Source organism: Notechis scutatus, chromosome 8 (genome assembly GCF_049901735.1).
Source record: "Notechis scutatus isolate UNSWTSFEM ecotype Mainland chromosome 8, rNotScu1.2, whole genome shotgun sequence".
Lineage (NCBI taxonomy): Eukaryota > Metazoa > Chordata > Lepidosauria > Squamata > Elapidae > Notechis > Notechis scutatus.
In genome coordinates, this window is record NC_142016.1 from 26,678,645 (window position 1) to 26,701,561 (window position 22,917).

Genomic DNA, 22,917 nt, shown 5'->3' on the forward strand with positions numbered 1-22,917 from the left:
TCTTGGCGACCCGGGCGGGACAATGTGTCCTCGCCTAACTTAAAGCAGCCTCTGGATGCTCCGGAAGGCAGAAGCTCTGCTGTGGAGGAAAGGAGATTTGTTTTCCTTCTTGGCTTGCCCTGCCTTGGTGGCCTCAGCCAGGGAATCCTTGGCAAGCAGGGAGGGAGCGGTCCGGTCCTTGCTCTAGAGTAGGGATCCCCAAACCTGGCAGCTTGGAGACTTGTGGCGTTCAATTCCCAGAATTTTCCAGCCAGACATTCCTGTTTCTTTTCTCCTGGAGTAAAGTGGAGAGATTGTAGAGCAGGGTGTCCAACCTTGGCAACTTTAAGACTTGTGGACTTACTCCAACTCCCAGAATTCCTCAGCCAGGAATTGAAGTCCACAAGTCTTAAAGTTGCCAAGGTTGGACACCCCTGTTGTAGAGGAAGGGACTGCGAGAGAATAAGCAGGCCGCAAAGGGGGATTCACGTCAAAAAGAACGCGTCTGTGTGAGGGAATTCTGGGAGCTGAAGTCCCCAAGTCTTCAAGTGGCCAAATGTGAAGAACCTTGGTCAAGAGCTGCGATCTTCAGCCTCGTTGGCTTTAAGAAGAGTGGGCTTCAACTCCCGGAATTCTGCAGCTGAGGATGGAAAGCAGCTTGCTTGGGCAGAGCTTCGTCAAGGCTTCTTCCAGATGATGTGCCTATCTCACATCTGTCGGACACATGAAGCCTCCAAGCAGGAGAAGCCTCCGGGGGTGCAAATTATCTTCTGCGTGACAGATGCCTTCTGTGGCTTAACTTCTCCAAACAGGAGTAGGAAGCGGAGAGATCAACCTCCTGCAGCTAGAATGAGGTCATGTCTGTGCTAACGTCCAGTTTGATGCCGGGTACGGGTGTCCAAGCGTTTGGCTTGCCTGGATTGCATGCAATGCCTGGGCCTTATATAAAATATACTTTGCAGTTAATGTAGATCAATAACAAAGTGACTTTATTCTTCTTAGATTTTCTACGATATCTTGTGGAGCTGCATTATTTATTAGACGGATGCAGCCCAGAGGCTGAAGGCTGGACACACCGGGGTCTGGATCAGAAACCAGGAGAGGGTGAGTTCTAGTCCCATTTTATGAAAGCCAACTAGGTGATTTTGGCCCAGTCACCAGGAGGTGGTGAGTTCTAGTCCCGTCCCAGCCACGAAAAACAGCTTTGGGCCACTCACTCTCTCCGAGCCTAACCCAACTCACAAGGTTGTTGTTTATTAGGAAAATAGCACGAAGAAGGAATATTTGCCACCTTTGAATTACTTTATTACTTGCATACGTAATAAAGGCAGGATAAAAATCTACATTTCAGGAAATCCCTCTGCCGGATTCTCCTTCAATTCCAGGTGTGGCACCCTGGACTGTTGCATTTATCCCAGGAATTACGGCGGCGTTGGAAAGATGCCGTGCCTTTGTCCCCGTCCTCCCAGCAAGGGAATCTGCAAGGACCGGGGGCGGACGGGGGGGGTGGTCTGCAAACAGACGGTGAGTCAGTGGCCTGGCACGACGGGGCTGGAAAACGGCAAAGGCAGCTTTTATTTTTTTTTGCTGCATCAACAGAAGTAGAGTTGAAGTCCTGGGAATGGGCCAGCCCTGCATCTGGAGTCCGGTTTGGGGTGCCACGCTTTCAGGAGGAATCGCAGGGGCTGGAAGGGGGTCAGGAGAGGACAGTGGGGGAGAATGTGGGGAAGAAGAAAGGCAACGGAAAGAAGCAGCTGGAGCTCGGAGGAGAGTCGACCCCAGAGGAATAAAACGGCTCCTTTCAAAAGTTGTTGGTACGAGGTGTACAAAAGTTGCACCCAAAACAAGGGTGAAGAAAAAATGTCTATGGAAAGTCTCAGTCCTCCAGGTCAGGGGTCTCCAAACTTGGGCCACTTTAAGCCTGCTGGACTTCAACTCCCAGAATTCTCCAGCCTGCAAAGCTTAAAGTTTTGCTGGCTGGGGAATTCTGGGGGTTGAAGTCCGCCAGGCTTAAAATGGCCCAAGTTGGAGACCCTTGCTCCAGGTCATGCTTGTCCCAAGGTACAGGCAGTCCTTGACTTACAACACTTCTCTTAGTGACCGTTCAAAGTTACAACAGAACTGAAAAAGGACTTGTGATCGTTATTCATACTTATGACCGTCGCAGCATCCCTACATCCACCTGATTTGCATTCAGACGTTTGACAACTGGCTCGTATTTATGACGGTCGCAGTGTCCCAGGGTCCCCCTTTTGCAACCTTCTGCCCAGCCACGTCCAGGGGGAAGCTGGATTCACTTAACAACCGTGTTGGTCTAATTTAACAACTGCAGGGATTCACTTAACAAATGTGTCAAGGAAAGGCATAAAACAGGGCAAGACTCACTGAACCAATTTCTCGCCAATCAATGTAAATTCTGGGCCCCGTTGGGGTCGGCCTGCAGTTTGGCAGTTCGAATCCCACCAGGCTCAAGGTTGACTCAGCCTTCCGTCCTTCCGAGGTCAGTAAAACGAGGACCCAGATGGCTGGGGGCCAGAGGCTGACTCTGTAAAAACTGCTTAGAGAAGGCTGGGAAGCACGGTGAAGCGGGATAGAAGTCTAAGTGCTATTGCTGAGTGGGAAGGAAGGAAGGAAGGAAGGAAGGAAGGAAGGAAGGAAGGAAGGAAGGAAGGAAGGAAGGAAGGAAGGAAGGAAGGAAGGGAGGGAAGGAAAGAAAGAAAAGGGAGGAAGGGAAGGAAGGAAAAGGAAGGAAGGAAGGAAGGAAGGAAGGAAGGAAGGAAGGAAGGAAGGAAGGAAGGAAGGAAGGAAGGAAGGAAGGAAGGAAGGAAGGAAGGAAGGAAGGAAGGAAGGAAGGAAGGAAGGAAGGAAGGAACGAAGGGCCCTGGTGGCGCAGTGGTTAGAATGCAGTGTTGCAAGCTGACTTTACCCATAGCCAGCAGTTTGATCCTGACCGTCTCGAGGCTGACTCAGCCTTCCATCCTTCCATGGGTCAAATGAGGACCCAGATGGTTGGGGGCCAGAGGCTGACTCTGTAAACGGCTTAGAAGACGGCTGTACCCCCTGTGAAGCGGCATGTAAGTCTAAGGCTGTTGCTATAAGCTGAGGGTGACCTGCAAATTGTTTCTCCCAAAAAGGCAACGGGACTTCCTTGCTTTTCTTCTTTGAAATCATTTCACTTCCCATCCAAGGAGCTTCTTCCATTCCCATTTCTTCCTATTCACCATTGAAGAAGTTTTCTTGGATGAGAAGCGAAATGATTTCAAAGGAAAAAGAAAACCAAGAAATGCAGTTGCCTTTTGGAAAAAAGAAGGAGAAAAACAAAACACCTTTGGGCCAACAGGGTTGCTCTCTCTCTCTCTCTCTCTCTCTCTCTCTCCAATTCCGGAGAAGGGGAAGAACGGAATTAATGGGAACAAAGGCAGGTTCTGTTCCTTTTCCTCCCAGGAAAAGCAGCCGGACAGGGGGACCCCTGACCCCGGGAGGTGATGGGCTCCCTTCGCTGACCGCCTTCCAGCAGGATTTTCCATCATCTGGGCTCCTGCATGGAAGCAGATGTTGAATGCGAGCCTCTCCGGGGGTCCCTGAAAGGGGCCTTTATAGAAACGGGACCCACCCGTCCTTCCCCCCAATTCAGTGCCCGCCAACCCCACCTCCCCCCCCAAGAGGTGTTGATGTTCCTCCTCCAGAATTCCCAGGCGGGGCGAAATCTGAACCCGGGACTTTCCAGCTGATGCTTTTTGAGAGGGAGGGAGGGTGAAGGCGAGAAACAAAGAAAGAAAAACAGGCTGTGGAAGACGGAGAAAGTCGGGCCTGGATTAGTTGAGGAACACACAAAAAAAAAATATTCTCCCTCTGTCGGCCGGGATCAAGTTGGTGCGGAAAGACAGGAATCTCACAGGAATTTCTGCCTTTGGAATCCAGGAGCTGCCAAGACTCAGGATCCAACTGGGGCTGCTGCATTCCTCGTTTTTTTTCTTCTCCCAAGTGGGACAATAAAAGGGGAACCTCTGAGATTTTCCCTACCACCCTTTCAAAGGAGTCTCAGAATTCCTACTGCTAGCACTGGTGATGTTACCTAGTTGGGTCATGAAACGTCTGCAAGACAACCACCAAGCTCAGAGGGCACCAAGGACCTCATAGTTCTCCTCCTCCTCCTCCCTACAAACTCTACTTCTTCTAGCACTGATGATGTTACCTAGTTGGGTCATGAAACGTCTGCAAGACAACCTCCAAGCTCAGAGAGCGCCAAGGACCCCTCATTTCAACCCTGAGCTCCAAAAATTATCCTTTATTGTGAGGATCGATTGCAGAACGCAAGAGAACCGAACCATTTTTGAAAGAAGGTTTTGGAAGATCTCTGTCCCAGCCCTGCTCCTCCTCATCCCAGTGGCGGGCTGCTCCACAGGCAGCATGACTTGGGGTGAACGGACCTTCGTTCGAAATGTAAAGGAAAAGTTATGAGCATCCCATATTCCTATCCAATCTCTAACTGGGAGCAACCTCCAATCCCACAGCCCGATTTGGACACAGCCGCGTTCCAAGGTTTGAAGGGGTGCCACAAATAATAGGGGGGTCAAGCTATTCTCCAAAGCGCCTGAGTGTAGGACAAGCAGCAACAGATGGAAATGAATCAAGCAGAGAAGCAACCTAGAACTAAGGAGAAACCTCGTGAGAGCGAGGATAATTAACCAGTGGAACCGCTTGCCACCAGAAGTTGTGGGCACTTCATCATGGGAGGCTTTTAAGAAGACATTGGTCTGGAATGGTACAGAGTAAGACACATCCAACCTTGGGAACTTTAAGACTTGTAGACTTCAACTCCCAGAATTACCCAGCCAGGCTCCTGCTCGAATAGGGGGTTGGACTAGAAGACCTCCAAGGTCCCTTCCAACTCTATTACTCCGTTATTGTTATTCTGTTTTCCTCATCGAAAGAAATGTCTCCAAACATAAGGACCCAAGATTTCTCCTACCCTCAATGAGGGTCATCAGGATCCAAGCAGAACGGACCCATTTGGGGGGGGGGGGCGTCCAAAGATGGGAGATTCGCCAGAAGTGCCGGCCTCAAAGCCAGCCAGGGGTCTCAAGGGCAGACCCTCAGACTGGGGGCTGCATTGGTGCCAGGATGATTTCCCCCCCTTGTTTGTCTACTCATAAACCACGAATGTGAGCTAGTCCCCCGGCCTCTGGCCCGATCACAGCAACGCATCACACCTGCCTCCGCCTGGCATTATGAAACCCACACCCAAGGCTTTTTCCTCCCCGCCTCCTTCCTCTTCTTCCTGCAACTGCGGTTGGTATCCAAAGAAAATCTGGGTTCTCTTGCTTGATCCGTCTTGCTGGATCAGGATCCAAAGATCCCAGGTGATTACGAGCGGAGCACGAACCGGTTGGTCTTCAGCTTGTTCCCAGTTCAGGCAGTCCTTGACTCATAACCATTTGCTTCGTGGCCATTCAAAGGCATTTAAGAAGAGCCTGGACCAGGGATCTCCAACCATGGCCACTTTTAAGACTTGCGGACTTCAATTCCCAGAATTCCCCAGCCAGCCAGGCCTGCTTTTCTCTCTCTCTCAATCTCCTAAAGTGGAGAGAGATTGCAGAGGAAGGGATCGCAAGAGAGTAAGCTCTGCCGGCTGGGGGATTCTGGGAGTTGAAGTCCACACGTCTTAAAGTGGCCAAGGTTGGAGACCTCTGGTCTAGGGTCTCCTGTTTGAGCAGGGGGCTGGACTAGAAGACCTCCAAGGTCCCTTCCAACTCTGTTAAAAGTTACAACAGCACTGAAAAAGTGACTTATGTCCCATTTTTTTCCACACTTCACAACTGTTGCAGCATCTCCAGGGCCGCCTGATCAACATCCAGACGCTTGACAAGCGACTCGTATTTACGACAGTCGCAGTGTCCCGGAGAGGTCACGTGATCCCCTTTTGCGACCTTCTGACAAACCAAAGTCAACAGGGAAGCCAGATTCACTTAACAACCAGGTTACTAATTTGTCAGCTGCAGGGATTCGCTTAACAACGGTGGCCAGAAAGGCCTTACAAATGGAGCCAAATTCACCTGTCTCACTCAACGACAGAAATTTGGGGGCTCGGTTGTGGTCATTAAGTCGAGGACTACCTGTGACTCTGAGCCTTCGCAGAGTGCAGGGCCTTCAAGGAAACGAATTTGAGAAGGAAGGTTTCCTTCTCGCCAGCTGCCCCCAGCATCAAGCCTGCCTGACGAAGGATCTAGAGTGGGAAGGAGGAGGAGGAGGAGGAGGAGGAGGAGGAAGAGCCTGCCCAAAAAGGGTGGTCCTGCCTGCCCCCTTTCGGCTTCTCTGGGAGCCCACCTGGCAGCCGCTGCCACCCCCTCTTCCAAATTCCAGGTTTCGCCACACCCCTTCGCGCCCACTCTCCACACCTCTTCCTGCAAGTTGTGCGGGGTCTCTTTGTCTGCCAGTCCCCCTCCCCTCCCTTTCTGCCGGCACCCCAAAAAGCCCCGGAAGGGCCAGCCTGCTTCGGGGCACCGGCTGCCCCCTTCCTCTTCCTTCCCTCCCCACCGAAAGTCAATCCCCATCCAGCAAAAGTGAGGGGAGCAACAGGCAACCGGTGGGCCTCAGTCTGAGAGGATTCCCCCGCCTCCTCACGGTCTTCAAGGCCACTCAAAGCCCCCTCCTCTTAAAGCAACAAACCAACACCCTGCAACTTAGCAACGGCCGCAAAGCAACGATTCCCAGGACTTTTCCCGAAGCGATTCCTGAGATTCCAAAGCGAAGGGGCCGGCACAGCCTCCCTTCGGATGCTTGGAGGTCCCAGAAACTTTGCTTAAATCCCAGAAACAAAGAACCACACACACACACACACACCCTTTGCCAGAGGAGTGAAACCAGGGCACAACCCCGGTTAGCTCCCCAAGGATTGCCTCCCCCATAAAAGTGCCTCCTTTTCCTTTCATTTTTGTAACCGAATCCCCCTCCCTCTCTCTCTCTTGTTCCTTGGAACAATATGGCTGGGAGGAGGAAGAGTCATGCCTTAAATCAGGATTTTTCATTCCGATGTTTGCAAAGTGGCCACCAACTTTCTCACTCTGGATTCAACATCCCAAGCTGGGAGCACGGAGGGTCGAGATCTGCCTCCCTCCCCCAGGAGAGCCCCCCACTTCTCCCAAAGGAAGCCCCAGTGAGTTGCACAAAGCTCATTTAGAGAATAATCCCCGATGGGGCCTGCAGCCAAGAAGCTGCGCAGAAGTAGGATAGGCAGGCAAAAATACCGAGAGGTTTGTTGGTGGAAGAATGGCACCAGCAGGATTGAACCTCAGCTGCAGGGCCTGCCAATAGGTCCTCGACCTATAACGGTTCCTTTAGTGACCATTTAGAAGTTGCAGGACTGAAAAAGGGGCCTTTGCTCTTATGACCATTGTAGCATCCTTCGTAGTCACGGAATCAGAATTCAGGTGCCGGGAAATTTGGCTTTTATTGATGACGGTCCTGGGGTCACAGGATCCTCTTTTGTGACGGGGAAGCCGGATTCACTTAATGGCCATGTCACTCACTGAACAAATGCAAGGATTCATTTAACGGAGCCCAAGAAAGATCGTAAAACGGGGCGAAACTCACTTGGTGAGGGACATTTTGGGCTGAACTGTGGTCGTAATTCGAAGACTACCTGTATTTTTTTGGGGGGAAAGTCCCTTCTTAGCACCCGCAAACTTTGTGCTCTTGACCAGGTGTAAATCTTCAGGTGGGTTTCCAAAAACTAGCCAGCTTTGCAGGAATCTAGAGCATCGGGATATCAGAGGAGGAAGCCATGTTGTGGCCAGGAGTCGGTTCCTGGGCATCCCAACCCGGGAGGGGCCTTTCCTGCAAGGAACCCCTCCGCTCAAAGGTCTCATAGAGGAGGGGTCTCCCACTTGGCCACTTCAACTCCCAGAATCCCCAGCCAGTGGGAGACCTTCTCCTTCTTGGCCCCCAGGAGCAGAAACCACCAAGGAAGGGGGACAGAATGTGGGGTGCTTCTTGGAGCACCCATAAATATCTTTTCCTTCCCTGGGTGGGGGGGGGCAAGGCAGGTCCACCTAGGGCAGGCCATTCCTTGGGGAGAGGGAGGGGGTCTAAAGTGTACCACCTTAGCCAGCCTTCCCATCACAAATGCCACTCAGCCCTCCCCCCAAAGTCCTGGATGCAGAGAGGAGGGGAAGCAGCCCCCTGGGGAGGTCCCAATCTCTCCCCCCCGCCTCCCAAGGGGAAGATATGGGGGGAGAGAAGGATGGGTTTGCAACATCCCCAGCTTCCTCAATCAGGACCCCCAAATCTTCCACAGAAGTCCGGCCAAGTGATTCCCCCCCCCCACCCCCAAAGCAGGAGCAAAGCCCACGCGCGGATCGAGCCCGTGAGAAACCCCCGCTTCTAAGGGGCATCACTCACCGTCCGGAGCGGGCTTGGGACCGGGGACCGGGGCCTCCGGGCGCTCCTTATGGCCCGGGCCGGTGGGTAGGTGGGTGGGCGGGGAGTCAGCAGGATTCGCCTCCCGGCTTCTCGCTCCGAGCCATCCCCGGAGGCGTCCGCCCCGAACGACCGGGCCACGCCGACCCCGAGCCGGGCTCCGCTCCGCTCCTCTCCGCCTTGCCCAGCCGAAGCCGCCCGGGTGGGGAAGGGGCGAAGGAGCCCCCGGGGCCCGCCTTCCTCCGCCTCTCCCGGGCTCACATCTTGCGGAGCTGCTGGCCCCTTTCTCCTTCCCCAGGTCCGGGGGGCTGGTGGGGGGTGGGGGAGAAGAGGGGGAGAAGGAAGAAACGGGGAGCCGAGGGAGATTTTGGGGCGGGGTCGGGGAGAGGGGGGGAGATAAAGGGGGGTGTCCAGATGATCTTCACGGCGGCTGCAGCCCAACAAGGCGAGCAACAGATTCCAGCTGGAAGGCTGGGAGATGCAGGGAAAGTGGGGGGAGGGGAGGGGGCGGGCGGAGGGAGGGGCAGGCAAAGGGGTGGGAAGGAAGCGCCGCGAGGGGTGGGGGGAGGGCAGAGGGATTCTCTCACACTCCCTCCTGCCAGACCGTTTCCTGTTGGGTGGGGGGCCGCGAAGGCTTTAACTCCTTCCTCCCCAGCGCTGGGCTTCGGGGACCCGAGAGGCGCCCCCCTCGAGAACCCGGGGCCGAGCCCGCCTTTGTTCGCAGGTAGAAAAGAAGGGGGCTTCGGAGCGGGGCCTGCGGATGGCAGGGCTTCGGCGCCCCTCCCTCCCTCCGTCTTTTGGCTGAGATGCTCCCGGATTAGACTCAGAACCGAGCTGGAAGGGCCCTTGGAGGCCATCTAGTCCAACCCCCTGCTCAGGGAAGAGCCCCTAGGGCAGGGGTCTCCAACCTTGATGTGGATGAAGCAGCCACAACTTCTGGAAGGAAGCCGCTCCGTCCATTATAAACGTTCTAGGATGATAGAATAACACAATTGGAGGGGACCCGGGAGGTCTTCTAGTCCAGCCCATTGTTCAAGCAGGAGGATTGATACCGTTTCAGACAGGAGGCTGTCCTGTCTTTTCTTTAAAAACCTGCGGTGAAGCCTTCTGGTGGCCAGCAGTTCCACGGGTGAATTGTCCCCAATGTCAGGAAAGGTCTCTTTTAATTCCAGGTTGCTTCTCGCCTTCCGGTGCTTTGGAGGACAGGGTGGGTGAGCCCCGAAGGCTGCTATCAGCCACCCCTCGGCCTTCTTTTCCCTGGAAAACAGCGCCGGAAGAGAGGGGTGGGGAGGAAGCCCCCCCCAATCCTCAGGTGAACCCCTGGCTTAGAAGGGGGGGGCAGCATGGCCCCCTTCCTGCTAGCCTTACACACAGACACAGACACACTCGGAGCCTCTCACGCATCACCCGGCTCGTCACACGGACCCTGCCCACATGCCCGCTTCCATGCAGGATTGTTGAGGCATGCAACGCTCTGGGAACCTGCCTCTACACGCGTGTAACTGGCTCGGCCTCAGGAGAAGCTTCACCTGTTGAACCAACTCAGCCTGTTGGGGAGCCACCTGGGAGTCCTGCTGTTTGGTGCCTGGCCAGAAAGCCAGGTTCATTCCGGGTTAGCCGCAAGGGGGGGGTGTCATCTGGAGCCCCCAGAGAGCCTGGCAGACGCAGGAAGGGGGGCACCCGAGGGTCTGCAGGGGGCATCTTCCCCGAGCCCCCCCTCTTTTTTCTGCTGTCTTTCCCCCCTTCCCCCTCCCTGGGCTGAGGCTGCATTTGGGGAGGGGTGAAGACAGCAGAGAAAAGAGGGAGAGGGGGCCGTTGCAAAAATACCTAGTTCATTTAGTGACCGTTCAAAGATACAACGGCACTGAAAAAATGGACGGACAACCGTTTTTCACACTTATGACCGTTTGAGCTTCCCCACGGACACGTGATCAAAATTCAGACACCTGGCAACTGCTTCATATTTACAACAGTCCCCAAACTTGGCCCCTTTAAGACTTGTGGACTTCAACTCCCAGAATTCTCCAGCCAGCTGTGGAAGGAAGGAAGGAAGGAAGGAAGGAAGGAAGGAAGGAAGGAAGGAAGGAAGGAAAGGAAAGGAAGGAAAGGAAAGGAAAGGAAAGGAAAGGAAGGAAGGAAAGAGAGGGAGGGAGGGAAAGGAAAGGAAAGGAAGGAAAAGGAAAGGAAAGGAAGGAAAGGAAGGAAGGAAAGAAAGGAAGGAAGAAAGAAAGGAAGGAAGGAAGGAAAGGAAGGAAGGAAGGAAGGAAGGAAGGAAGGAAGGAAGGAAGGAAGGAAGGAAGGAAGGAAAGGAAAGGAAAGGAAAGGAGAGGGAGGAGGAGGGAGGAAGGAAAGGAAGGAAAGGAAGGAAAGGAAGGAAGGAAGGAAGGAAGGAAGGAAGGAAGGAAGGAAGGAAGGAAGGAAGGAAGGAAGGAAGGAAACCATGATCTCCTTTGATGACCTTCTGACAAGCAAACTCAACAGGGAAGCCAGATTCACTTAACGACCATCTTACTCACTTGACAAGTGCAGGGATTCACTTAACAAAAAGCGGTAAGAAAGGTCGTAAAAATGGGGCGACGTTCCCTTGACCAATGCCTCGCTGAGCGGCAGAAATGTTGGGCTTGAATTGTGGCTGTTAAGTGAAGCACAGCCTGCATCACATTTGGGGGGTTTGAACAGAACCGGGAACTTCATGGAAATTCCTCCGTCCGCTTTTCTTCTTCTCCTGTCCGGCTCTTTCCAGCTTCTCCCTCCAGCCTTGGGAATCCTCTCCTGGGGACCCCACCCAATAGGGGACCCCCAAGTCCAACCCTGCTTAACGTTCCAGCCTAGACAAGCCCCCCCAACCACAGGTGCTCTCTGGGAATCTGAGGGCCGGTTCTGCCCCCTCCATCTCCCCTCCATCTCCGGCTGTTGAGCAGAGGGGGGGCAGGGAGGGGCAGTGGGGAGGGGCTCCTGGGTTTCTCAGCTGAGCTGGGGAAGGGCAGCCGGTGGGCCCAAAGGGGGTCTTTCAGACTGCTCTAATGATTAACAGGACCCTTCCCTCAGCCCCCCAATGGCGGCGTCTCGCTGAGCCCGGGAGAGAAGATGGCTTTATTGCAGGGAAGACCCCCCAAAAAAAAGCCCCTTGGGGAAACATAAATGGATGAATAAACTCAAAAGGGTCTTGGGACCCCTCCCTCACACACACAGGTAAATTGCGCCAAGGAAAGAGGAGCAATTCAGAAAGAGCTCTTTGCATTTGGCCTGCAACCCCTGAATGTCTTGGCGGGGGGGGGGGGACCCCTTGGCACCTGGTGGGACAAGCTGACCCCCCCCACCATTCCAAGTAATGTTTTGCCAGCAGCCAGGCAGGCAGGAGGAAAGGAAAATAAATAGGATCCAGATGTGGAGGGAAGGCACAGCCCAATCCTTTGCTCCTGCTTGTGCAACGGGCGCACACACACACACACACACACACACACACACACACTTTGAAAACCCAGCGTGCCTGAAAGCGAAGCCACGGAAACCGGGAGCCACGGAGGGGAGGCTGCCACTCTGCCCTTCTCCCTCCCGAGGGGGATTCTGGGAAAGGAAAGGCAGGGTGGGGGCTTAGCCCCTCCCGTGATGCCCTGTCAATCAGCTGCAAAATGCAGTGGGGTCTGACTGGGGTGGGGGCTGAGCAGGCAGCCTCTCCCTCCCCAGATGCCCAACTGGGCACAGAAGAGGCTCTTTGTGGCGAGCTGGGAAAAGCCGCGATTTGCCAGCCAGCCGAGAGCAGCGTCGCCAGGGCATCTTGGCTGGCACAGCCTCTCCCCACCCGGCACAAAGGCTCGATTCACCTTTCCTGGCCCGAGGAAGAAGGCGGGGGGGTGCAGGGTGCTGGCAGAGGGTGCAGTGGTTAGAGCAGCCAGTTCCGAGGAGGAGGAAGGGGGGAGAGGAAGAGGAGGATATGCAGGAAGGTTGGAGCGGAATCCACAGCCAGCAACCCAAGGGGAAACTGAAGTCTCTTGTGGGGGGATGCTGGGAGGGAGAGGAATGATGGTGGGGGGAGTTGGGAGGGCCGAGGAGGGGAGGGGATGAAAGGGGTGGTTTCTCCTCCATCCTCCTCCTGTTCTTTTGGGGGGGTCTCTCTGGGAGCGAACCTTCCTCTGGGGCAGCGTCTCCAACTGTGGCCCCTTTAAGACTTGTGGACTTCGACTCCCAGAATTCCCCAGCCAGCCAGGCGCTTCCCACATTGGAGGGGCTGCCCCAAAGAAGAGGAGGGGGTCCCCCTATCCTCCAAGGCCCCTGAAGGCAGGAGAAGGATGGAAACTCATCAAGGAGGACTAGAACTTTCCTAGCAGGGAGAACAATGAACCTGTGGAACTGCTTGTCACCAGAAGTTGTGGGTGCCCCATCCGTGGAGGCTTTTAAGAAGAGACTGGACTGCCATGGGTCTGAAAAGGTCCATGGTCCCCTGCTTGAGTAGGAGGCTGGACTAGAGGATCTCCAGGGTGAGGGTTAGGTCCAGTCCTGCTATCCTGGGACTTTCAAAGGAAGCTCAGCCGAGTTTTGGGGTTCAGGGGGAGGGAGGCCAAGCAGGGACGGCCATGCGCCCTCCACAGCCACAGGCAGAAGCCTCCCTTGCACACTCCCTGGTGTGTCATTGTGAAGTCACCCCCCAGGAATGCGCAGGGCCTGGTTTTCTGAAGCAATTACGCTTTGGAGAGGAAACACGTGTTGGCCAAATCCTCAGGAGCAGAAGTGGGGGGGAATAGCAGCCGCTGGAGGGAAGAAGGAAGGGCTGGGGGGGGTAGAACCTCCTGAGGTCCTTCCTTTCCTTCCTTCCTCCTTCCTTCCTTCCCTTCCTTTTCTTCCTTTCTTCCTTCCTCTCTCCCTTCCTTCCCTTCCTTCCTTCCTTCCTTCCTTCCTTCCTTCCTTCCTTCCTTCTCTTTCCTTCCTTCCTTTCCTTCCTTCCTTCCTTCCCTCTCTCTTTCCTTCCTTCCTTTCCTTCCCTCCCTCCCTCCCTTCCCTTCCTTTCCTTTCCTTCCCTCCCTCCCTTCCCTCCTTACTTTCCTTCCTTCCTTCCTTCCTTCCTTCCTTCCTTCCTTCCTTCCTTCCTTCCTTTTCCTTCCTTCCTTTCCTTCCTTCCTACTTTCCTTCCCTCCCTCCCTCCCCTCTCCTTCCTTCCTTCCTTCCTTCCTTCCTTCCTTCCATCCATCCATCCATCCATCCATCCATCCATCCATCCATCCATCCATCCATAGCTGGCTGGAGAATTTCTGGGAGCTGAAGTCCACAACTCTTAAAGTGGCCAAGTTTGGGGACCCCTGTTCTAAAACGTCTAAACTAAGCAAATGTTTCCCTGAACAGCAGGAATTTGGGGCTCCCTTGTGCTCGTCAGTTGAGGACCAGCTGCACTCTTGACAAATGAGGCAAGATCCTCAGCCCCCCTGCTCTGCAGGCCCCTTCCCCGGCCAAGCCTTCTGGCTGTTTCCTGAGGGCCACCTCCAAAAAGCCTGGAGCCGGGCGGTGCCCTCCCCCTGGCCCCCCCTGCCAAAGCCTTCCGTTTCTTCTCCTCCCTTTGCCCAAAGTTAGGGGGAAAGGCCTTGAGGCTCCCCCCTCCCTCTACAAGGAGACCCTCCTCCAGCAAGAAGGTCAGCAGTCGAGACCTTCAAGTTTCTCGGTTCTGCTACATCACGTGACCTAAAATGGACGCCTAACATCCAAAACGTCATCACAAAAGCACAACAAAGAAGGTTCTTTCTGCGCTCAAACTTCAGGAAGCTCAAACTGCCCAAGGAGCCGCTGATCCAGTTCTACAGATGAAGGATTGAGTCTGTCCTCTGCACCTCTATCACGGTCTGGTTCGGTTCTGCAACCCAACAGGACAGACAGAGACTCCAGAGAGGATAATTAGGACTGCAAGAAAAACAATTACTACCAACCTGCCTTCCATGGAGGACCTGTATCCTGCACGAGTCAAAAAGAGGGCTGTGAAAATATTTACAGACCCCTCACATCCTGGACATAAACTGTTTCAACTCCTTCCTTCAAAACAACACTACAGGGCCCTGCACACCAGAACAACTAGACACAAGGACAGTTTATTCCCCCTGAACGCCATCGCTCTGCTAAACAAATAATTCCCTCAACACTGTCCGACTATTTGCAAAGTCTGCACTACTATTACTGTTAATCTTCTCACCACTCTTTATCGCCCATCTCCTCCTCCCACTTGTGACTGTATGACTAACTTTGTCGTTTGAATCCTTACAATTTTTATTGGCTGTTTCCTAGTATGATTTGATTGCTTATTGTACGCTATGACTATCATTAAGTGTTGTACCTTCAGATTCTTGACTCTTGACGAATGTCTCTTTTCTTCTATGTACCCCGAGAGCATTTGCACCAAGACAAAAATTCCTTGTGTGTCTAATCATACTTGGCCAATAAAAGAATTCTATTCTATTCCATATTTTCTCTTCTCTTCTCTCTTCTCTTTCTGTCTCCTTCTCTGTTCTATTCTATTGTGTTCCTATTTTCTATTCCATTCCATTCCATATCTTCTCTTCTCCTCTCCTCTTTCTTTCTCTCTTTCTCTCTCCTTCTCTATTCTCCTCTCCTCTTCCTTTCTCTTCCCACTCCCACTCCCATTGCATTCCATTCTTTATTCATTTATTCTATCATGTTTAGCTAGTGTATATTAGAGGTGAGACCTTTTGAGAGCTGTATGCAACAAAATTTCATTTTAATGTATGACGATTAGTGTACAATTTAATAAATAAAGTTATTCTATTCTAATTTTGCTGCTGATCTCTCTCTCTCTCTCTCTCTCTCTCTCTCTCTCTCTCTCTCTCTCTCTTTTTTTGTCTTCCTGGAAGGAAAAAAAAAACGGCAATTTTTTGCCTTTTAAAGGCACAGCTCCCCGAGGCGGCTGGCGCTCCGATTACTCACCCGCGGCCCCTGGTGTCGTGGGAACCACAGTCGTGGCCGCCGGGCCGGAGGGCTCTCCGTCCTGCGGCTGCCCAGGAGCCTTGCTGGCCGGGCTTTTCATGGGGGGGGGCTCACCTCTTCCCCCTCAAATGGGTTTCAGCTCATTGAATGCATGTAGTCTTCAACTTACGACCACAAGGGAGCCCAGGATTTATGTTGCTAAGTGAGATGGTTGTTCAGAGAGGCTTGCCCCATTTTACGACCTTTCTTGCCACTGTGGCAAAGTGAATCCCTGCAGTGGGTGAATGAGTCACGCGGTTCTTAAGGGAATCCGGCTCCCTGCTGGTCAGGAGGTTGCAAAGACCGTCATATGTGTGAGTCAGTTGTCAAGCGGCCGAACTGGCATCCCGTGGCCAGGCTGCTACGGCCGTAAGTCTGGGAAATGGTCACAAGTCACATTCTTCAGTGCTGCTGTATCTTCGAGTGGCCACTAAACGAATGGCTGTAGGCCAAGGGCTTCCCGAAAGTCCGTGTCCCCCTGACAGCAGGAAGGAAGCACCTGGCACAGGTAACCCTCAACTTACAAACCTCACAAAGAAATCAACAAACAAGCGAATAAGCAACATTTAAAACTGGATCCGGATCAAAAGTTTTGCAAAGTGACATTTTAATCCCACCTCAGCCAGATCATCTGATACCCCACCTCATAACACAGTTGCTGTGGATCTCCCCTTCCTTCCTTCCTTCCTTCCTTCCTTCCTTCCTTCCTTCCTTCCTTCCTTCCTTCCCTCCCTCCCTCCCTCCCTCCCTCTTTCCTTTTCCTTCCTTTCTTCCTCCCTCCCTCCCTCCCTCCCTGTCTTTCCTTTCCTTTTCCTTCCTTCCTCCCTCTTTCCTTTTCTATTCCTTCCTTCCTCTTTCCTTTCCTTTTCCTCCCTCCCTCCCTCTTTCCTTTCTTTTTCCTTCCTTATCTCCTTCCTCCCTCTTCCTCCCTCCCTCTTTCCTTTCCTTTCCCTCCCTCCCTCCCTTCCTCTTTCCTTTCTTTTTTCCTTCCTTCCTTCCTTCCTTCCTTCCTTTCTTCTTCTTCCTTTCCTCCTCCTCCCTCCTTCCTTCCTTTCCTTCCTTCCTTCCTTCCTTCCTTCCTTCCTTCCCCCTCTTTCTTTCCTTTCCTTTTCCTCCCCCTCCCCCCTCCCTTGCCACAGAAATTAGGAGCAGTTACACCCAAACTGATCCATTTACAGATTTTAGGATCCATGTTGGATTGCTGCAAAGTATTAACTGAAAAGGGGCTAGAATCAAGTTTCTACTCCACAAGAAGAAAATGGAAAACATAGGTGGGAGGTGGAATTCTGCCTAGTAATTCTTCTCCTGCCTCCTGTGAGATAGTACTTCCAAATAAAGGCAATTAAAATAACTTGTATTTATTTTTTGCCATTCCTTTCCTCTTGGGGATGTGTGGAATCTCGCTAGACAGTTGCCCTGCTCATGGGGTATGGATTTTAAACTGTTTGTGTTTTTTAAGGCTTTGATAATCTGCATTTAATAAGGTTTTATGGACTATCTGTATTCTGTTTATTGTATTTTGCTGGGGTTTTTCATTTTGTGAGCTGTCCAGAGCCAACGTATATGAGAAATTGGCTCTAAAAATTGAATAAATACATTAAAAAAAAAAAAAAAAAACCTTAGATGGAGGAACTTTAGCCATACTGCTAAAATGCAGCTTTCCTTTGAAGGCAATGAATTAATGCAGAAAAAAGCAACGGAGACAGAACTTGCTATTCCCGAGTTTTGTGAAGCATTTAAACGATCTTTTCCCCCTCGGCAGCATTACCTGCTCCTTCCGAAGCTTCTCTTTGACAGGGTCAATGCTGCCGGTCTGGGAAAAGCTGGGAGACAGCAGAGCAAATGCCTGACTCAAGGTCAGCTCGCCATTTCCAAGTTTGGTCTGGAAAAAAAAAAAAACAGTTTACAAGCCAAGAAATGAGAAGACCTCAAAGAAGAATATAAATAAAAGGGATTATTTTGGTCCGAGACTTGGCTCAGACGTGCTGACCCACGACAGGGGCTGGAATAAGGAGGAAGAAGCCGAGATGATGGCCAGGAAGGCTCTTCGGAGTTTGCAAGTCTCACCGAAGGATGCCCAGAGGTCATTTAGTCTGACCCCGGGCAGCTGCCCTCGGAGAACCATGGCAGCATCAGAAGGCTAAATAGTTGGTTGCAGCCGAAGCTGTCTGGAGGACGGCACTGACTCCAGGGTGGGGAGAAAGCCGTGGGAATGCAGGCAGGCCCTGCCTTGCAAACCTCATGAGCCAAGATCCGGGGGAAATATAGCCTAAGTTTTATTGCTAAACCAACATCTTCACCATGGCAACGAGAAACAACAAGCACAATCATATGGCATCCAGAGTGGAGATCTGCTGCGTAGGTGGCCAGTCCAGCACGCCCCACGCGCCAAGGACAGGAGGGAGGGAGGGAGGGAAGGAAAGTCCCACGGGATACAGTGGCTCATCAGGCCCAGCTCGCTTGGGAAACTCATCCCAGGATTACAAGGGGAGACACACACAGCACACGGGTCATTAGAGAAAAAGAGAGAGAGAGAGACAGAGAGAGAGAGAGGAGGAAGGAAGGAAGAGAGAGAGAAAGGAAGAAAGGGAAAGAAAGAAGAGAGAGAAAGGAAAGAAGGAAGAGAGAGAGAAAGAAAGAAAGAGAAAGAAAGAAAGAAAGAAAAAGAAAGAAAGAAAGAAAGAAAGAAAGAAAGAAAGAAAGAAAGAAAGAAAGAAAGAGAGAGAGGAGGAGAGGAAAGGAGAAGCAGAAGATGAAGAGGAGGAGAGGAAAGACAAGAAGGAGGAGAAGGAAAGGAAGGAAAAGAGGAAGAGGAAGAAGAAGGAGAGGGAGGAGGGAATAGAAGGGAGGAATGGGAGGAAGGTAGGAAGGAAGGGTGGAAGGAAGGAAGGAAGGAAGGAAGGAAGGAAGGAAGGAAGGAAGGAAGGAGGAAGGAAGGAAGAAGGAAGGAGGAAGGAAGGAAGAAGGAAAGAAGAGAAATAGGAGAAGGGAGGAAAGGAAAGGGAAGGAAGGAAGGAAGGAAGGAAGGAAGGAAGGAAGGAAGAGGAGGAAGGAAGGAAGAAGAGAAAGGAGGAAAGAAGGAAGGAAGGAGGAAGGAAGGAAGGAATACAAGGAATAGAGAGAGGAAGGAAGGAAGGCAGAAGGAGAAGGAAGGAAGGAAGGAAGGAAGGAAGGAGGAAGGAAGAAGGATGGAAGGAAGGAATACAAGGCAGAATAGAGAGAAGGAAGGCAGAACAGAAAGAAGGAAGGAAGGAGGAAGGAAGGAAGGAAGGAAGGAATACAAGGCAGAATAGAGAGAAGGAAGGCAGAATAGAAAGAAGGAAGGAAGGAGGAAGGAAGGATGGAAGGAAGGAATACAAGGCAGAATAGAGAGAAGGAAGGCAGAATAGAAAGAAGGAAGGAAGGAGGAAGGAAGGATGGAAGGAAGGAATACAAGGCAGAATAGAGAGGAAGGAAGGCAGAATAGAAAGAAGGAAGGAAGGAGGAAGGAAGGAAGGAATACAAGGCAGAATAGAGAGAAGGAAGGAAGGAAGGAAGGAGGAAGGAAGGATGGAAGGAAGGAATACAAGGCAGAATAGAGAGAAGGAAGGATGAAGGGACAGAGGGATTTTGGGGGACCGAGTATGGGGTCAATATTTCACTTTCCCCCATGTGTACAATGGCTTTGGGAAGAAAGGAAGGTGAAAGAAAAGAGAGGCAGAGGCTGCGGTCAAACCCCTCCAGGCGCCCATCTGCTCTCTGGCATTTCTCTTCTGCATCCTGGAGACCAAACCCAGATCAGGTGTCCTTCCATCTGTGCCTCGCCTACAAATCTGTCCACAAACAACCCAAAACAAAACTGGCAACCAAATAATTTTAGGAACAAAAACTAAAAAAAAAAAAAATCTGTCTAAAATCAATTCCTTTTAAAAAGGCAACGCATCATTTGTGGAATGGCTGAGTTTTCTTCGCTCTTAAAAAGATTCCCCCACCCCCGACTTTTACCAAACAAATATCTACAATAGGAGCAGCCAACCTTGTGGACTTCAACTCCCAGAATTCCCCAGCCAGCCAGCATGGGGAATTCTGGGAGTTGAAGTCCAGAGATCATAGTTACTACATGTACTGGAAATCAGCAGATTGGAAAAACCAGGTTAGTTTCCCCACCAAATCCACCTCATTTCAGTTAGAAAAAAGGTCTCTCTTCCCCACCCCCCACCCCCCAAAAAACTCTAGGACCCTTCCCAAGTGAGCAACTTGTGGACGATGGGAGTTGGAGTCCCTGTGGAGCATCCAGCCAACCACAAAGCTTGCAGCGCCCTCCAGTGGCAAGCAAAGTCCCCTCTCCCCTGTCTTATGCTCCAGGGGGAGGAGCCGGAGGAGGCCCCACCCTGTGGCTGAACTAAACTCCACCTTAAAGTTTAGACTGTCCAACTTTTTTCCAAATATCTCATACTTTTTTTGGGGGGAGCAAATGTTGGGGTGGTTTTTTTTTTTCCTTATCAGCAACTGTGGGGGGGGCATCTGGGAGGATCCCCCCTTTTAATGCTTTGCTCTAGGACAAAAGGGGAGTGGGTTTCTTTTCTTCCTTCCCTTTTCATCCTCTTCTTCCATGCCACTCGCTATCCAAAAATAATTCTGAGTTGTTTACTGTGATAAAAACAAAAAAAAACCTAAAGTGTAGAAAACGTTATTAATGAACAGGAATTAAATAAAACTAGTGCATGAGGAGGTGGGCGTTTCTCTCTTATTCCATCAGCCAGCTCCGGCGTAAAACAACCCCCAATATGACTGACTGCATCCAATGTTGGTCGCTATATTGTAAAAAAAGATGTTGAGAATCTGGAAAGCATGCAGTACAGCGCATCAAGGATGATTATGGATTGAGGTTAACCCAGGACAGGGTTAACCTTGGTTTTAAGCCTGAGGACTTACTCCCAGAATTCCCCAGCCAGCTGGCTGGGGAATTCTGAGTTGAAGTCCTCCAGGCTTAAAGTGGCCAAGGTTGGACACCCCTGCCCTAGGAGGACTGGAATTGGGTATGTCTACTCTAATGAAAAGGAGGACTGGGGTGACATAATAGCAGTCTTCCAGTATTTGAGGGGCTGCCACAAGTCTTATTAAAGTTGAATTCTGGGAGTTGATGTCCACAAGTCTTATTAAAGTTGAATTCTGGGAGTTGATGTCCACAAGTCTTATTAAAGTTGAATTCTGGGAGTTGATGTCCACAAGTCTTATTAAAGTTGAATTCTGGGAGTTGATGTCCACAAGTCTTATTAAAGTTGAATTCTGGGAGTTGATGTCCACAAGTCTTATTAAAGTTGAATTCTGGGAGTTGAAGCCCACAAGTCTTATTAAAGTTGAATTCTGGGAGTTGATGTCCACAAGTCTTATTAAAGTTGAATTCTGGGAGTTGATGTCCCAAGTCTTATTAAAGTTGAATTCTGGGAGTTGATGTCCACAAGTCTTATTAAAGTTGAATTCTGGGAGTTGATGTCCACAAGTCTTATTAAAGTTGAATTCTTGGGAGTTGAAGCCCACAAGTCTTATTAAAGTTGAATTCTGGGAGTTGATGTCCACAAGTCTTATTAAAGTTGAATTCTGGGAGTTGATGTCCACAAGTCTTATTAAAGTTGAATTCTGGGAGTTGAAGCCCACAAGTCTTATTAAAGTTGAATTCTGGGAGTTGAAGCCCACAAGTCTTATTAAAGTTGAATTCTGGGAGTTGATGTCCACAAGTCTTATTAAAGTTGAATTCTGGGAGTTGATGTCCACAAGTCTTATTAAAGTTGAATTCTGGGAGTTGATGTCCACAAGTCTTATTAAAGTTGAATTCTGGGAGTTGATGTCCACAAGTCTTATTAAAGTTGAATTCTGGGAGTTGAAGCCCACAAGTCTTATTAAAGTTGAATTCTGGGAGTTGAAGCCCACAAGTCTTATTAAAGTTGAATTCTGGGAGTTGATGTCCACAAGTCTTATTAAAGTTGAATTCTGGGAGTTGATGTCCACAAGTCTTATTAAAGTTGAATTCTGGGAGTTGAAGCCCACAAGTCTTATTAAAGTTGAATTCTGGGAGTTGAAGCCCACAAGTCTTATTAAAGTTGAATTCTGGGAGTTGAAGCCCACAAGTCTTATTAAAGTTGAATTCTGGGAGTTGATGTCCACAAGTCTTATTAAAGTTGAATTCTGGGAGTTGAAGCCCACAAGTCTTATTAAAGTTGAATTCTGGGAGTTGATGTCCACAAGTCTTATTAAAGTTGAATTCTGGGAGTTGATGTCCACAAGTCTTATTAAAGTTGAATTCTGGGAGTTGAAGCCCACAAGTCTTATTAAAGTTGAATTCTGGGAGTTGAAGCCCACAAGTCTTATTAAAGTTGAATTCTGGGAGTTGATGTCCACAAGTCTTATTAAAGTTGAATTCTGGGAGTTGATGTCCACAAGTCTTATTAAAGTTGAATTCTGGGAGTTGATGTCCACAAGTCTTATTAAAGTTGAATTCTGGGAGTTGAAGCCCACAAGTCTTATTAAAGTTGAATTCTGGGAGTTGAAGCCCACAAGTCTTATTAAAGTTGAATTCTGGGAGTTGATGTCCACAAGTCTTATTAAAGTTGAATTCTGGGAGTTGATGTCCACAAGTCTTATTAAAGTTGAATTCTGGGAGTTGAAGCCCACAAGTCTTATTAAAGTTGAATTCTGGGAGTTGAAGCCCACAAGTCTTATTAAAGTTGAATTCTGGGAGTTGAAGCCCACAAGTCTTATTAAAGTTGAATTCTGGGAGTTGATGTCCACAAGTCTTATTAAAGTTGAATTCTGGGAGTTGATGTCCACAAGTCTTATTAAAGTTGAATTCTGGGAGTTGAAGCCCACAAGTCTTATTAAAGTTGAATTCTGGGAGTTGAAGCCCACAAGTCTTATTAAAGTTGAATTCTGGGAGTTGATGTCCACAAGTCTTATTAAAGTTGAATTCTGGGAGTTGATGTCCACAAGTCTTATTAAAGTTGAATTCTGGGAGTTGATGTCCACAAGTCTTATTAAAGTTGAATTCTGGGAGTTGAAGCCCACAAGTCTTATTAAAGTTGAATTCTGGGAGTTGATGTCCACAAGTCTTATTAAAGTTGAATTCTGGGAGTTGAAGCCCACAAGTCTTATTAAAGTTGAATTCTGGGAGTTGATGTCTACAAGTCTTATTAAAGTTGAATTCTGGGAGTTGATGTCCACAAGTCTTAAAGTTGAATTCTGGGAATTGATGTCCACACGTCTTATTAAAGTTGAATTCTGGGAATTGATGTCCACAAGTCTTATTAAAGTTGAATTCTGGGAGTTGATGTCCACAAGTCTTATTAAAGTTGAATTCCGGGAGTTGAAGCCCACAAGTCTTAAAGTGGCCAAGGTTGGAGACCCCTGCTTTAAGGAACCTGAAGGCAGGACAAGAAACAATGGGTGGAAACTAATCAGGGGAAAAATCAACCTAGAACTAAGGAGAAACCTCGGAACAACTTGCCACCAGAAGTTGTGGGTGTTTCATGATTGGAGAGGTTTAAGAAGAGATTGGACATCCACTTGTCTGAAATGGGATAGGGT

General features: G+C 50.3%; 1 protein-coding gene across 1 annotated transcript in view; it reads right to left on the bottom strand.

Annotated features, from left to right (window-relative positions):
- Nucleotides 1-8,516, bottom strand: part of PLEKHG2 (pleckstrin homology and RhoGEF domain containing G2) — a 37,787-nt gene extending 29,271 nt beyond the window's left edge. The window contains 1 exon segment of the mRNA XM_087970279.1: nt 8,380-8,516. The gene's annotated coding sequence lies outside the window, so the exon portion shown is untranslated.
- Nucleotides 8,517-22,917: the final 14,401 nt, after the last annotated feature.